At 46.9% G+C, this 15346-nt stretch overlaps 1 long non-coding RNA gene across 2 annotated transcripts in view; it reads right to left on the bottom strand.

Moving 5' to 3' along the window:
• Positions 1-1822: 1822 nt before the first annotated feature.
• LOC119064630 (uncharacterized) overlaps positions 1823-15346 on the bottom strand; it is a 33543-nt gene continuing 20019 nt past the window's right edge. Inside the window, exons 1-3 of one of the 2 annotated variants that reach the window (XR_005085445.2) lie at positions 8185-8434; positions 3132-3235; positions 1823-2247 (exon numbers count right to left, since the gene is read on the bottom strand). This is a non-coding gene — a long non-coding RNA (uncharacterized LOC119064630). Of the gene's footprint in view, positions 2248-3131; positions 3236-8184; positions 8435-15346 lie in introns of those variants that run through there. The other variant, XR_005085444.2, reaches the window with a different exon arrangement.

Below are 15346 nucleotides of genomic sequence, written 5' to 3'. Positions count from 1 at the left end.
GTGGCAGCTGGGCCTCCAGGGGACATACGGGGATTTCATCAACAGCATGAACTTGAGGGATGAAGGAAGGGGAAGAGTCAAGGTTGACTTCCACGCAGTCCGTCCAAACAGTTGTTGAGCAGGGTGTGGTTTTGAAAATAAGACCACCCCATTCACAACACCGTCTTTATCTTCATTAAGAATAAGTGATTAACAACTGCGAATGAATGACTGACCTTCAACAGTTGATAGTTATTGAATAATTACCACAGGGACTCAACGGCTGATTCTGGGGGCTAGAGACCTGAGTTCTGCTCCAGGCTCAGTCACTGTAAGGTTTATCTCCTGCTTGGGCAAGATATTTCCTCTCGAAAATTCTGTGTGCTTATAGGAAAAGCAAGGGAATTAGACCAGATAAAATTTAAGATCCTTTGCCTTTATAACATGCCATAGTTCCAGGCTGAACCAACTCAGGTACATCGTTAAAAAAATAATTAAATGACAAAATCAACCAAGAGAACATTGTTAGGTTTAACAAATCAAGACTTTCATGTTTTTAAGGGGAACACGGAGCTTACATTTCACAGGGCGAGGGGCAGCCCAGCTCAGTGTGGGGGGCTTCCGTGAGGAAGGCGCACAAGCCCTTTCTGGGGCTCCCAGCTTGGCGCTGCGTCTCAGGTTTTACTGAATCCCTTGTGCCAACCTGGGATACACTTTATTAAAACAGGTAGACTCAGGCTGACCAAGTCCAAGAGGAAGTAGGTTCAAGTGCAGTCTTCCCTTCTTTTTTTTTTTCCTGCTAATTAGCTGGAGAATGATCTTCTTTGCCAAGAGGCCAAAAGGCAGGAGGTTCATTTCTTTAATTCAAATCTGTTTTTAATTAAATGCCTTCCCGAAGCCTTCAGGCTTTGGAGTTGGAGTCCCATAGACTCTGGATGTTCTGGGTGATTTGTCCTCGGTTCCTACGTAGGTAAACCCCATGCAGGGTGATGGGATAGCCAATGGTTGGGGAGGCCATACCCAGGGCCCGTGAAAGGAGGCACCGGGTGACTTCAGCATCAACCCCTCCTCACTCCTGAGAGACCGGCTGAACTTCATCTGTCCTGGCGGGGTCCAGAGTCCGTGGCCCAGACCCTCAGCGCAGCACAGAAGAGCCACACTGCCCTGCAGCCACGCCCACCGCCTGTGGTGAATCTCTGACACTAAAGGTCAGCGGCGCAGCCGAGGGAGGCAGGGTCCCCGGTGGCTTTGGCAGGAATTCGCTCAACACTGCCCCTGCAGTTTCCGTTTTGTCCCGCACAATGTTGAAAAGGCATCATTGCATATTAAATACAATAGGCAGTTGTGATAAAGACCGCGCGGAGTTTGCGAGGTTGGCTGCACCTGCCATCTGGACTTATACCAGTGAACTTGAAGCGTTTCCTTTGGTGTCCAACATGAGTTGGAGCACAGACCCCCCACGGCATGCTGGCAACACTTCTGTCTCCTTAAAACCAGCTTCTGTGCAAGAATATGGACTCTCCTCGGAAATTTCACTGGCGGAGGCTGGTAGACTGTGCTGGCTTTGAACCAGGAAGAGGGTTCCAGGGTCCTCCCAGAAGCCTGGGACGCTGGGACACAGGGCCCGTGGGTGCTTTTTGCTGAGTATGGGCCGCTTTCCATGCAGATTCCTATCGCGTGCACAGGGCCGATCAGCGTCCTACCTCCTCGGCGTGCTGTTACTGACGCCCCTGTGGTCAGAGGTATGGAACTGGAGAAGCAGCAGGGACTCACAGTGATGTGGGGTTTCACACACTGCTAAGAAATTTCCCAAACAAGTCAAACAGGTTTTGCTTAAGATTTTATTTATTTTTAGAGAGGGGGGAAGGGAGGGAGAAAGACGGAGAGAAACATCAGTGTGTGATTGCCTCTCGATGCCCTCTGCTAGGGACTTGGCTCACAACCCAGCCAGGGCAATGGAACCGGCGGCCCTTTGGTTCTCAGGCCGCCTCTCAATCCACTGAGCCACACCAGCCAGGACCGGTTTTGTTTTGTTTGAATTTACCAAATAGTTGTTGAACCGATGGGCCAGTCGCTATCCTAGGATCTGAGAAGAGAAACTGCCTCATGGAGCTTGGTTTTCACAAGAAGACAAACAGGTCTAGGGAGGGAGGAAGAGAGAGACAGAGAGAACTGGTAGGAAAGGTGTGCCCGGCCAGCAGCTGAGAGACCTAGCCACGCATCAGCTCCGGCGGTCCATCATTCGGATCGTCCCAGGAAGATGTCCTTCTTCATCCCACGAAGAAAATCAGGGAAGAAGGTGGAGAAAGCAGAAATAAAAAAGTACTTTAAAGAAATAGTGCTGAAAAAAAATACCCCATCTCCTATTTCTTTTCACACTCGGAAATAAACTCCAACGGATTGAAGACCTAAACGTGAACCCCGCAGCTCCCCCACCTCTGGCCTTTACAGCTGAGTCTGCTGGGAATTACACTGGCCCCACGAACCCGGGAAAGCCCAACAGGTCCTTGTGACAGGGGAAGGACACGGGAAACGAGGGTGTAAATAGGGCTGGGTCTGATCCCGGAGGCCACGGTAAGTCACGTAGAATCTGCAGCAGGGAAACCCGCTCAAAACCCACTGTGACCACCCAGAGAGAACGCGGTGGCGGTCGGGCCTCGGGCAGTGTTGACAGAGAAGAGAAGGAGGCCCACTGACCGGATGAGGGGGTGGAGCGCAGGGCCGAGGGTGGGTGCGGGCAAGGCAAGGAGGGTCAGCGGGCCCGCCGTGCCCGTGCCGAAACAGATGCCAGCGTCGACCCCAAAATTATTCACAGGGAGGTGGAATAGGTCATCCACTCTGGACATGCATAGTTTAAGGTGCCTGCAAAGGACTCGTGTGCAGACACTGTGTACAACAGCTGGGATGAGGACAGAGCCCCGAGGACTCGGACTGGGGGGCAGCGCGGTTGCCGAGATGGAGACAGGGGCTTGATGCTGAACATAAAATGAAAGGAACCGCATTTCTAATCAGGGGGCACGGAAGAAGGGGCCAAGTGGCCAGGAGCAAAGTGCCAAATTCTTCTGAATCTGCTCGTGTTCTGCTCAACGTATCTCGGGCCCATGTAAGTTAACTCCCGATTTGAACCCTGGACAGGATCTAGAGGTCAGTACCTTTGACTGCAGACCAGTCTCCAGGCGAATAGAACCCTCTTGGCATCGTGAAAGCAGTGAATCCACACCTGGGCTTGTCCAAATAGCACCGCCACCGGAAACCACTGAAAAAATAAAAATTTAAAAGCAGTCAGAAAAGAAAGGAGAACTATGATGTGAGCCATAACAAAAGCAAAGATAATGGATGTTTTATAAGAAACAATATATGACCAGAACAATGGGCCAGCATCCTTACAGTGACTTCAAAATGCCACAAAACTATGCACACAGGATTGATTCTATGTCCGGTAGAAATTTTATTCACAAATTAAAAAAAAAACAAACAAAAAACAAAGACAGGTTTAACTAAACAATGCCTGAGAGAATTTATCAATGGGACGATATTATGGAAAATGCTAAAGGACGTCCCTTTGCGTCGGATGGAAATGACACTAAAACCGTGAACTGCGTCTGCAGGAGGAATTACGTGTACGAGAAATACACAGCCATGCAAAAGTCTGGGATGTTGGAGGAACTCCACTGTCTTTATGGCTTTTCTGTGAATCTAAATTCAGGTGTTTGTTTTTTTTAAGTATTGATAAAGACCATTAGAGTAGTTCCCACCCCAACTCCCCGAATTACTGAAGGTGCAATCCTGAGCCACCAAGATGGCTCTGAGACTCAGCCGTCACACTTGCAGGTTGGGAACAGTGACAAGGAGAGCCTGGGAGGCTCCAGGAGAGTAAAATGATGCATGTGAGTCCCGCCCCCGCCCACCCCTGTGATTTGCTGTTTGTTTTATTGTCATCACGTAATTCCTATGTTTCTCCTCATCACTGTTATCGTCTGTGTTACCTGGAGCACTTGGAAAAGGCGGCCGGGAGCTCCAAGGGGAGAAGGGCACCAAAGGGGCACTGGACCAAGCGCTCGGATCGACCCAGGCTCCTGCCCACTGGAGGCTTGAGGGGATGACAGTGGTCGTCCCCATGCCAGCGACCTCTCAGCTCTGACCCAGACACCGCCTGGTCTGGGAAGGCCGAGTTTCTCAAACACTTAAGACAGGGCAGGAGCACACTCTCCCCGGAAGGTTCCCGACAGGCAATGCGGGTGACGGTCGTAACTTCTTGGTGAAACTCTGCTTTGGAAATTAAGCCTCTCTCTCTCCTTTTCTTTTCTTTTTTTGATTTAATCTTTAGTGTGTCTTCTATTACCATTTAGTCCTCCTACACTCCCCTGCCCCCAGCAATCACCACATAAAATGTGAGTCTATTTATCAAAGACCGTGTTAGCTGAACTGAAAGGACATCTGAGCCAACTCCAAGGACTTTCAGTGCCTCCAACTCAGGTGATCTGAACATGGACGGCAATGAACAGAACCACATCCCAATAAGTGTTAGCCATTAAATCATAATGGTAGCAAAAAACTGGGTCATCTTGCAAGTTTGCTAGGGCACAGACTATCCTGTGAATTTGTAAAGAGAACCAATTATAATTTTTCAAATAGAAGACAGGTGTGTGAAACAAGATTGGCAAAAGAACCACATTCATTGAAGCTACATGATGGTATATGGGATTCAACGATCTTTCCCATTTCGTATATTGTTGAAACTTTCCATTATAGATAAGGAGGGGGAAAGAGAGAGAGAGAGAAAGTGAGCCTTTTGAGGTTAGTACCATGAGATACTCAATAGTTTATTCTCAAAGAATAAAGTGCCGTACCTTAAATCCTGGTTCGTGTGTTGGCTACTATGAGTGAAGATGCTATGAACACCATGTATGAGTCTTGGTGTAGGCATATCCTGTTTGAAATACTTAGGAGTGAAATCATTGGATTGCATGTAAGTGTATACAACTTTAAAAGATAATGGGAAACTATTATCCGAAGTTAAAGAAAGCATTTGGCATTCCCTCCAGCCATGAAGGAGAGTTCTCGTTATTCCACATGTTCACCAACATTTGTATCGTGCTTCTTTTTTAGTTTTTTAAAGTTCCCTCATCCTCGTGGGTGTTTTTTTAATCTCGCTGTGGCCTTGGTTTGCACTTCTTGGAAGACTCGAGGAGGTGAGCACCCTCTCACGCAAGCCATCGCTTTCACTTAGGTATAAAGTATCACTTCAAATATTTCCCATTTTTAATGGGTTATTTTATTTTTGTTATAGAATTGCAAGAGTATTTAGGCTTTCTGGGAGCAAGTCCTTTGTCAAATGCATGCATTGTGAATAATTTCTCAGTCTGTGACTGAGTCCATTTTCCTAATGATGTCTTCTGATGGGGCTGGAGATTTTAATTTTGATGTAGTGCGATTTATCTTCAGATATTTTATGTTTATTGCATTCCACATCCCATCTGAAAAATATTTGCCTGCTCCCACATTGTAAAAATATCATCCTAAGTTTTCTTCCAAAAGCTTTATAAGTTTTTATTTCATGCTTAGCTAACAGAAACTAATGAATAAAAATAGCTAGAAGTTTTAAAAAAAGAAAGAGAAAGAGGTTCATGTGTTAGCTGTGTAGCCTTGTGGAAGACGTCTCATAGCCTGAGAGTGAGACGTGTCATCTCCGTGACTGAGATTATAGCGTCACCCACACCTGCCTTGAAGAACTTTGGGAGAACATACAAGTCTTGCTGCCTTACGTGGGATGTATATGGATGACGCTATGATAAGCAGTATCAACCAGCAGCATATGTTACTGACAAATCACAACATAATCACCATTCCTCTCCTGTGGCCGGTTCTGTTTTCTCTCCTTTCTCTATAGGCATCGCCTTCTTTCTAGCTTGGTTCGTAATTAACCCAGTAAGGAGTTGGAGGTAAAGAAGCCCTGGACCACAAACACACTGCTGTATGAGCGTGTATATGCCATAAAGCCATACGAATCATTTCTTGAGTAACTCTTGCATATACAAGACCCCGTGCAGGTGATATACCTTAACACTTTCTTTGCTTGTGCTCTAGAAGAAAATGCACAACATTCTGTGATGCTGCTTCAAAATAATGGAATAACAGGTGATTTGAAATGATCTTTAACAGGAATGTCAGTGTTGGTTAAAGGAACAGTGATTCTGTGTCTGAGCAGTGAGGAGTGAGACTGATGTCAGAACTTGGGCTTTGTAACGACGTTTCCTTTCTACTCCGGGATTCACACTAACGCTTCTTAAATCCTCCCAATTTTAAAAAGCTCTGAGAGGCTGGCACTTCTGAGAGTGCAATCAATTTTTCTACTCTGAAGACAAATTTTACCTACTTCATAAAGCTTCTTAAATTTTATCCGACCTAATTAAGATAATGGAATTCATCTCCAAAATCTTACTGTGCCTCTGCGGTTTGCATTCTGCATTTTAATATTTATTTGTGTGATCACAAGAATTACCTGTCCAGATATTTGCTATGGGGAGATAAAATTTTCATATCCCCCAAATCTCCTTTTTCACTGTTCCAGCAGTTCTTTTAGGTACTCTAGAAGAGCAAATGGATCAAAATAAAGTAGTTTACAAATTGGGCAAACTAAGGCTCGTGACTTTCAGATTCCAAACACTATTTTACCTATTCATGCATTGGGAATGGAAAAGGGAAATTCTGGTTCGGATCAGCACATGGATTTTAAGTCTCTCCTGGTAGTCGATAATAATTAATAGAAAAATGTCAAGGTCCTCGCCAGGTAGCTCAGCTGGTTGGAGCATCATCCTAATATGCCAAAGTTGTGAGTTTGACCCTGGTTAGGGCACTGGCAAGAACCAACCAATGAATGCATGAATACGTGGAACAACAAATCCATGTTTCTGTCTGTCTGTCTGTCTCTCCCTTCCTCTCTCTCTAAAATCAATAAAAAATGTCAAACCTGCAGTCCAGATGTTCTCAGGCTTTCTTATTCACCACTTACTAAACTATACCTTTGCTGTCGGCCCCACCAGCAGGGAGGCTTTCTTTGATTGGACTGCCATGGAAATGCACCTTAAGCAACAGTGACTCTAGCTCCTTGGCCAGCTCCCTAATTACCGCAATGGACTCAGCCCTTTATTTCCTCTCTTTACGTTCCACTCCATTAGGAAAGGAGATCATATTTTCTGAACTGATGAAATTAAACTCACCCATACTTTCCCAGTCATCATAATTTTTACAAAGAGCTCATCTAATCAATTTTTGGCAAGAGAACGACAGTGCTACGCTAGATCGTGCCATTAAGGTGCAATAGTCATGCTGCTGAATTAGAGGTCCTTAAATTAGGTAGACTAAAATTTACTTGGGCTTTTATTGTCCTCATTCTTCTAACCCTTAAATACATGTTTTGCAAGGTTGCTCATTTAACTCCCATCAATATTTCTCCCAGTAGAGGAAGGAAATACCATTTTCTAAGCTTTTGCAAACAGAGATGTTACATGGAAGCTGAATTTGTAAGCTTAATGCCAGATTATCAAAAGACACAATGAGTGCCCCCTACCTATCTTAGCACAAAGTATTCCCACCGAATTAAGCAATACACCTCAATGATATGTCTTATAGTGACATCACCCAAGACATACCCAGGAAACCGCCATTTCTTCTTAATGCGCGTTAAATTACAGTGTTGCTATAGAGGAATGCATGGGATTTAGTTAGTGTTTACCTGCAACTCCACCTCTGTGAAGAAGACAGGGTTATGTACAAATAAACCGCCGTAAAAAATGAAGAAAAAATCCAAAGAGCAATGACTGGAAGGAGCCTTCTTGGGTCGTATCAATTCAGGCTCACACGGTCTATAAGCGAGGCATCCATCAATAGATGGTAAAAGAGATAAACCCAGGCTAATCTATAAAAGTGGTCCCCAACCTAGGAACTAGGACCCAGCTTTCTTGGCCCCATCCTGGGTCTGTGATGTGGCGGGAAGGACATACGTGGGGGTTGCGTGTCATTTCTCTGTGCACGGGGAGAGCTAAGGTGGGTGATCTGAGAAACAAGTACAGAGGAGAGGCCAACGCAGGAGACAGGCCTGGTATCAATGCGTTCGTAATCTGGAGGGATTCGGAAGAGAGGGCTAGCTCTGTAGGACAAAGCAAGAAAGAACTTCAGAGAATCAACAAGTGAAAACGGATTTACCCAAACATCACACGATGTTTTACAGCAGAACTGTGCTCTCTGTTCGGAGGGAGAAGTGTAGGAAAAGGCAGCTCCAGGGTGATCCACACGGTTCAACAAGCCCTCTTTGAGGCTGTGACTTGAAGCCGAGGTCCCAGCACCAGGAAGGAAGTGGCAGTCACACGCCCTTGGCTCTGAGGTGGGACAATTCCGGGGGTGGTCAGAGGTGACATTGGGAAGTAGGTGGGAGTGAGATCATGTGGGGCTGACCGGCGGGGCAAACCTTTTGTTACTGCACATTGCAGGGGAAGCTATTAGAGTTTTTGGAACAGAAAGTTTGCATGATGAAATTTCTCTGTTGCTGCTCTTATTCTGGCCAAAGTGCGTTGAATGAACTGTAAAGGTTCAAGGGCATTTGGCCAGGGGCCAGTCAGGAGACTCAGATGAGGCAGAAGGGAGGTGACAAGCTTGGGTGCGAGTGTGAGCAGTGAATATAGGGAGAAATCCACGGATTCAAAAGCAGTGTAGGAGTTAGACTGATTGGAAGTGGTGTTTGAAGGAGAGACACTGACCTGGAATCCAGTCCTGGTTTCTTATTGGTGGTACATCCTAATTGTAGCCAATTTGCAAACTGTGGAGGAGTATAAACAAGACAAAACCTTACCACATTCCACTAGCTAAACCACCCTGACTCATTTTCTGATCATAAATGTACATGTTATAGTAAGTATACCTTCATACCCTGCTTTTTGACTTTCATGGTAAGACTTTGAAATACAAAGAATACTGCAAAATTACAACTATATAATGGCTCACATTATCTTATGGAAGCATTATAATTCATAAACTAGTCACTGTTTATTAGGCATTTGGTTATTTCTGCATTTTAGACTTATAAATAATGTTAGTATAAATATTCCTGCTTACAAACTTACGTCTCTGAATGTTTCCTCTGTATTAAGTCCCAGGAGAGAAGCGACCGGGCTAAAGGCATCACCTGACTCTGTAGTTGCCGTGTTGCCAAGTGTTTCCCCCAAGTTTTGTTTCCTGTCGTGGTTCCAGCAGCGGCAGGCACGTGGGGGTGTGCGCTGCACGGTATGGCCACCCACGGAGGCTTTTGTTTTTACGTATCCTTTGTTCACTCAGGGGGACAGGTGTCTCCGTAAGTCAGGGGTGCATTCCAGGGTAAAAGAGCCCAGATTCCAGGAAGAAACATTTCAGGTTCCAGAGAGAGAGAGATTCCCAAGCCGCTCTGGGGGTAGAGAGCGGCCTCTGGGCCCATGAGCCCTGCCCTGGGGCTCATGTGACCTGGATAGAAAACCCTAAGAAAGTCTAGAATGGTTCGTGATGTGTCGTAACCAGCTGCAAGATACTCCACGAGACAGGAAACATACAGATTGTTGGAAAATACTGTTTGATACTGCTATTGAAATATGGATGTAAAAATAACAGGCATGACAGTTTCTGAAAAAATAGTTTTTCCTAGTAAGGGAGAGATCATCTGTTTGTGACCAGAAAGGTTTTCAAACTTGCTTCTTTATAATCATTGTGGTTTAAAATATTCTATTCGATAGCGACCCCCATGTCCCTTGGGTTTCCAGCCAATCCCTCCCCATCGCACGCAGATTCGCCCAATTCACCCACGCACCCCGTGACCGGTCTCCCTGTAAATGCCACCACTGGAGCTCTGCTTTGGCTTGTACCTTGACTCCATTCTCCCCCTGTTCTCTCGTCACTTCGAGTGCTGGAACAAGCCTGTCCCTGCCACCCTCCAGAGACAGGGCCAAGCCTTGCTGTCCAGCCAGGGTCATTGGCTTAGAGCCTGGTCAAACTCTAGAAAACCAGGGGGACCAGGACTTTCCCTGCCGCCTGATTAAAGCCACCTGGAAGGGACTCCCTCTGCTTCCCACTCGACCTCCGAGGTCCTCACTCGTGCCTGAATGCAGTCAGCTGAGGTCTGTGTCGGGTGCTTTGACAAACTCTCAGACTTTATAAACTACTTTACATTCTCAAGTTATCCTAATAAAACCACCTCCTCTTGGATTGAGGTAAATGCAATTTGTTTCCTTTAAAGTTGAAAAAAACAGAATCAGAAAAACTAAGGGACCAGTTCCAAGGGCCAGGCCTACTAAGAACAGGCCGTTGCACAAGAACCTCCTCTTTTGCAAACCACATGCCGATTTCTTCACCTATTTCTGCCTGAAGTATCGACATTCTTACATGAGAATCCACGCACTTCTATTCTACACTCAAGGGCTGATCAGCAACGTATTGCTCAGAACTTACCCACTTCCACAGATGAAGGGACTCGGTACGGAAACACATGCTCTATGCTCTCATTGCGACGGTACTATAAGAATAGTGCACATCTTTTTTCTAAACAGGAATATTGCTGAGACTGCATTGAATGCTTATTTTTCATAAAGACACTGGCCTTCCTTCCTCTGCCCTGCTTTGGGGCCCTTCCCCACCCTGCCCGCCGCCGGCTCTGTGAATCGCTGTCCAGACGTTCGGTTCTCTGTGCCGATGCTCTTCACCAGGGGCCCAGCTCCCAGAACCGACACCTTCACAGAAGGGCGAGAAACCAAGCAGTACGAGGCAGGCTCCTCCTGCTTCCCAGCACACGCCCGGTGGTTCAGACAAACACAGGGATGTGGCCGGTGAGAGCCCTCAGCACCAGCTGGCAGGTCTGAGTGACGGTTGTACTCACAGTCTCTATGGGCACAGCCTTAGGAGGACTTTCTGAACACAGCCAACAAAGAACAGACCCATCAAGGCTAGCCTCTGACTCGGGGTTATCTGAGCTCAAGGTGAAGTCTGTTCAGCCTCCAGGCTGCAGCTATTCCATGTGTAAGATTCCTTCTGGATCTCAGCAGTCCTCACGCTTCTTCCGCTTGTGATGGACGATGAGCTAGTTGGTTGTTCCTTTCGGATGGAACGGGACGTTCATTTTCTGCCAGGGTCAGGGTGGAGTTTTGGCGAGAACGCTACTTTGGAAATAAGGGGAAAAAAGAACTTCAGATCTGACCTTGCCACGGACCTGAAGCTTGTCTTTCACGGGGCGCTGCCTCTCTGAGCCTCTGATTTTCTAATGTGTCCAACGAGGGAACCAGTAGCAACCCTGTTTTAGTAAGGACATTGGAGAAATCAGAATGGGTTTTGTGCCCATCATTTATAAGCCCTAAGGGCTTTCACGGGTACATCTCAGGGGCTTTGGAACAAATCCACTCATTAGGTCGCAGAACTGGCCTTGAGGGTTTGCTCTGTCATCACCGGGGGCGGACCCTCAGCCAAGCCATACCGTGCTCATTCTCTGCATCTATGAAAAGCGAAGGATATATTGAAATCCCCGGAGTAGTTTCGGCTCCAATACTCTGTTGTTCTAATACATACATTGCTCCTTTTTGTTCATGTAAATTCTACGTTACCTATGGACACTTCTCGCATTTTCCTAAACAACTATAATTATTTCACACCTTCAATGCATATGTTTTATCAATTTTCTTCAAGCATATTTTTGTAAGGAATAACTCTTTATAAGCATCTCCGACTTTTTTCCCTCCAAATCTATTCAAGCCTCTTCTATTATTTTCTTCCCTTTGTGTTCCTAACCCTTCTGAGTTAAATACCACTGGTACATTTAATTCTACTTCATTCTCGGTGATAAGCCACACGAAGGCAGGTAGAGTACATGAGATCTTTGCAGTGACAGTAAATAGCATGCTAATGAAATCCACAAACTCTCCTAAACTGGAAGACACGGGGCACAGCAGAGAGAACAGAGGCATGATGCGAAAGGACTTGAGGGGTCAGAAAACCAGAGAGATAATAGGAAAGCTGGATCTGGTCAAAACCAAACTCACTAAGAAACAGGTTTCCTGAGGCTGGAACGGAGCAGAGAGATGGGGTGACGGGGTGGAGGAGGCGCGGTGCCCTCAGACCCTGAGAGCGCATCAGCTCACTCCGAGCGTCCAGAGGAAAAACGGAAATGTGTCACTCTGCTCTCGCTTCATCCTGAAGATTTATTGGCTGGTGCGTGGAGTGTGTGTGCAGGGAGGGGGTGGACCTCACGGAGGATGGTGGGAAGCCTCCCAGGTGATCGAACGCCTATTGCCCTGAATGAAGGGACAACCGGCCATCGGTCCCAGGCCAGCCTCCCTCCCACCGACTGTCCCAATCAACTTCAATCTAATCACTGAATGCCACCAAAATAATGGGCGGGCCCAAAAGTTCGTTTGGTTTTTTCCATACAATGGTTCTAGTAGCACTCGGTTGTCTTGAACTTCATTCAAAACAGTTTTGTTAGATCGTATTGTGACAGTTGTCATATCAGTGTGCATTTTTAAAAAAAACTTATGAAATATGGTGAATTCTTATGTAGCCATTTTAATATTGAAGATGGAAGAAAATAGGCAACATTTTGGCATATTATGCTTCATTATTTCAAGAAAGGTATAAAACACAACTGAAATGCAAAAAAAGATACGTGCAGTGTGTGGAGAAGGTGCTGTGACAGATCGAACATCTCGAAAGTGGTTTGTGAAGTTTCATGCTGGAGATTTCTTGATGGACCATGCTCCATGGTTGGGTAGACTAGCTGAAGTTGATAGTGATCAAACTGAGACATTAGTTGAGAACAATCAATGTTCGACCATGGGGGAGAGAGCCAAAAAACTCAAAACATCCAAACCAGTAACACGATTAGTGAAAATGAAAAGTGTGCCTTCTATCTCACAGGAAAACCATCCGGGTTTCCTGGCCAGCCCAGCCCCCGTGGTTCCCAGGCCAGCAGCGCCCATCTCTCCTCCCTGGTGGGCCAGTCCTGCTCTGAGCTCTGCCCATCCTCGCCTGCCTGGAAGGCTGTTTTTTGTTTGTTTGTTTACGTTTAAGGTACAGCCTCAACATAAACCCCAGAGAGGAATTTCTACGTCTCTCTGCGCCCTCACATCTGCGAGTCAGGCTACATTAACTCTCTCTCCTTCCTGCCCCCTTCCTATCTGTCTTTTCTTTTCACTAAATCGTCTCTCCCACACTGTGGCAGATCATTCCTTTGTTTTCCGCATTTCCTACCAGTTCATGGGGTTTTGAAGGGCAGAGCGGATTTATTTCTCACGTTCCCGGAGGCACGTTGCCTTGGGCACAGCCATGGTGGCTCTCAGTCCACAGCTGCTGACTAGGTGAGTGGGAAGGCACACACCCTCCTCCTGGCAGGCGCTGGAGTGAGGAGAAGGGGATTTGGACGGGCACTCCGGGGAGGGCCTACCCTCTGGGCAGAAGGGGTGTGTGTGCCCCCGGAACAAGGAGGTCCAAGTCTGCTGATCACCAATCCTGTGCCCTTAAGCCACTCACTTTCCCTCGCTGACCAGCAGTGTCACCGGGGCGCCCCCTAGAGTTCAGTTAAAGACAAATGGGACACCGAGTTCTGCGCTGCCCAGCACAACCCCAGGTGTGCTCCAGGTGAGCTGCACATTTCATTTCCTTCCCTCCGTTAGCCTCAAGAAGTGCCACTTTCAGGTGACGGAGAACAGGCTTGCTTGGTCTACGGTTGCTAGTTAACTGGTCTTAATTCTGTGAATGAAGAGCCCAAAGTGAGACTGTGAGGCAGGATGCTGTGAGCAGGAGGTCTGAGCTGCCAGGACTGGCAGCCACTCAGCGGTGGCAGCAGAGACAACTGCAACTGGAGAGACCCAAGGGGTGGGTGCTGCAGGATGCCCTGTGGGAATACGTCCTGTTCCCTCCCAGCACTGCTTCTGGAAAATGCTGCTGCGTGTCTGCTGGTGTGGGCGGGGGTGAGAGCCAGGCCCCCTGCATCTGTTCACCAACGCAGGTCATCACTCTCAGTTCTGTGAACTCAGGGAGGAAGGCAGCCGAATCTGAGTGCCCGCCCAAAGAAAGGAGTTTGGGGGGTATGGAAACACAGGTCCCTTGGGCACATTCTCCTCCTACAGGGAGAGTCGCGTTCCAGAACATTCCGTGTGGAGTTGGAGTTGGAATCCGTTTTCACTGACTCACCAGTAGGAAGAGAAAACAGCATCTAATGATTCCTGTTGTTGCATCAAGAAAATTCAATCTTAAATTTAAAAAAAAAGAAAATTAAAGCATTTTGTAAAACTCATATGAGGGATTCAATATCCCCACTAAGAAAGCATGTGACTAAAAGAATAAAAACAACACATTTTACAGTTTCCTTTATTTTATTTTGACTATTCTATTAGAAGAGACATTGGCTATCCGTCTATGAGTGATAGATGCCTAATAAAGTGAATTAGGGTTATTATTAAGGCTGCATTAAGTCCAGCAAGTTCAATCCCACAGTCTTGCTCTCCTTAGTGTGCTAACTAAACCAGGTGAGTGTTGATGTTTGAAAACTCGTGCTCTCCACAGCACAGCTCCAGCACCGCCTCTTCCCGGAAGCCTCCCTTGCCTAGTTCCACGCCTCCTACTGGTTCGGTATGTCTACCATACACCCGCTGCCCCCACCAAGGGATTTAGCACCCACTCAGAAGATACTGCAAGTGCTCTCAAGAGAAATCCATAATAATGTTAGAGAATTTCTGTTTCTGCCCATGAGGGGGTGAGGCGATCTGGAATTGCTGTCTTTTGAGACATAGCCAGAGAGCAGGGCACCCCAACAAGAGAAACACACACATCCAGATAATGGACAAGAGCCAGCGCAGGGCTGTGACTATTGATGGAAGCAACACAGGCCAGAAAACCCAGGCTTCTGCCCCGGGAAGTGATCCCTGGACCCCGACAGAAACAGAAAAACCCAAACGAACCCCAGCCCTCTTGCCAAGTTCCAGAGACAGGGATGCAAGTTTAAAGGGGCCACAGTAGCTAAAATCTGTGGATTCCACAAAGGCCCTTTCAGTCTTGGGCTGGACACCAGTGTGTCCATACGCAGAGAGACATCCCCAGCGCTGACTGAGGACAACTTCCAAGGACAAATTCTCAGAGGGCAGCCATCGAATGCCTCCTTATACAATGCGCCTGACACTCAGGGAGTTGGAGGAGGGAAGACTCTTGTTCTTCACACACACACCTAGAAATTACTGGAATCCCTCCAGGCTGGAGCAGAAAGACCACACTGAACACACGGGACTTTCAGCAGGACTCCAGCAGGACGTTAGAAGCGTGGCTGAAATCACTCTGGAGCACAGGTATACCATGACCTGTCCAAATA

This window comes from Artibeus jamaicensis, unplaced genomic scaffold (assembly GCF_021234435.1).
Source record: "Artibeus jamaicensis isolate MK-2021 breed Jamaican fruit bat unplaced genomic scaffold, CSHL_Jam_final scaffold_916, whole genome shotgun sequence".
Classification (NCBI taxonomy): domain Eukaryota; kingdom Metazoa; phylum Chordata; class Mammalia; order Chiroptera; family Phyllostomidae; genus Artibeus; species Artibeus jamaicensis.
This window is presented reverse-complemented; position numbering and strand designations above follow the sequence as displayed.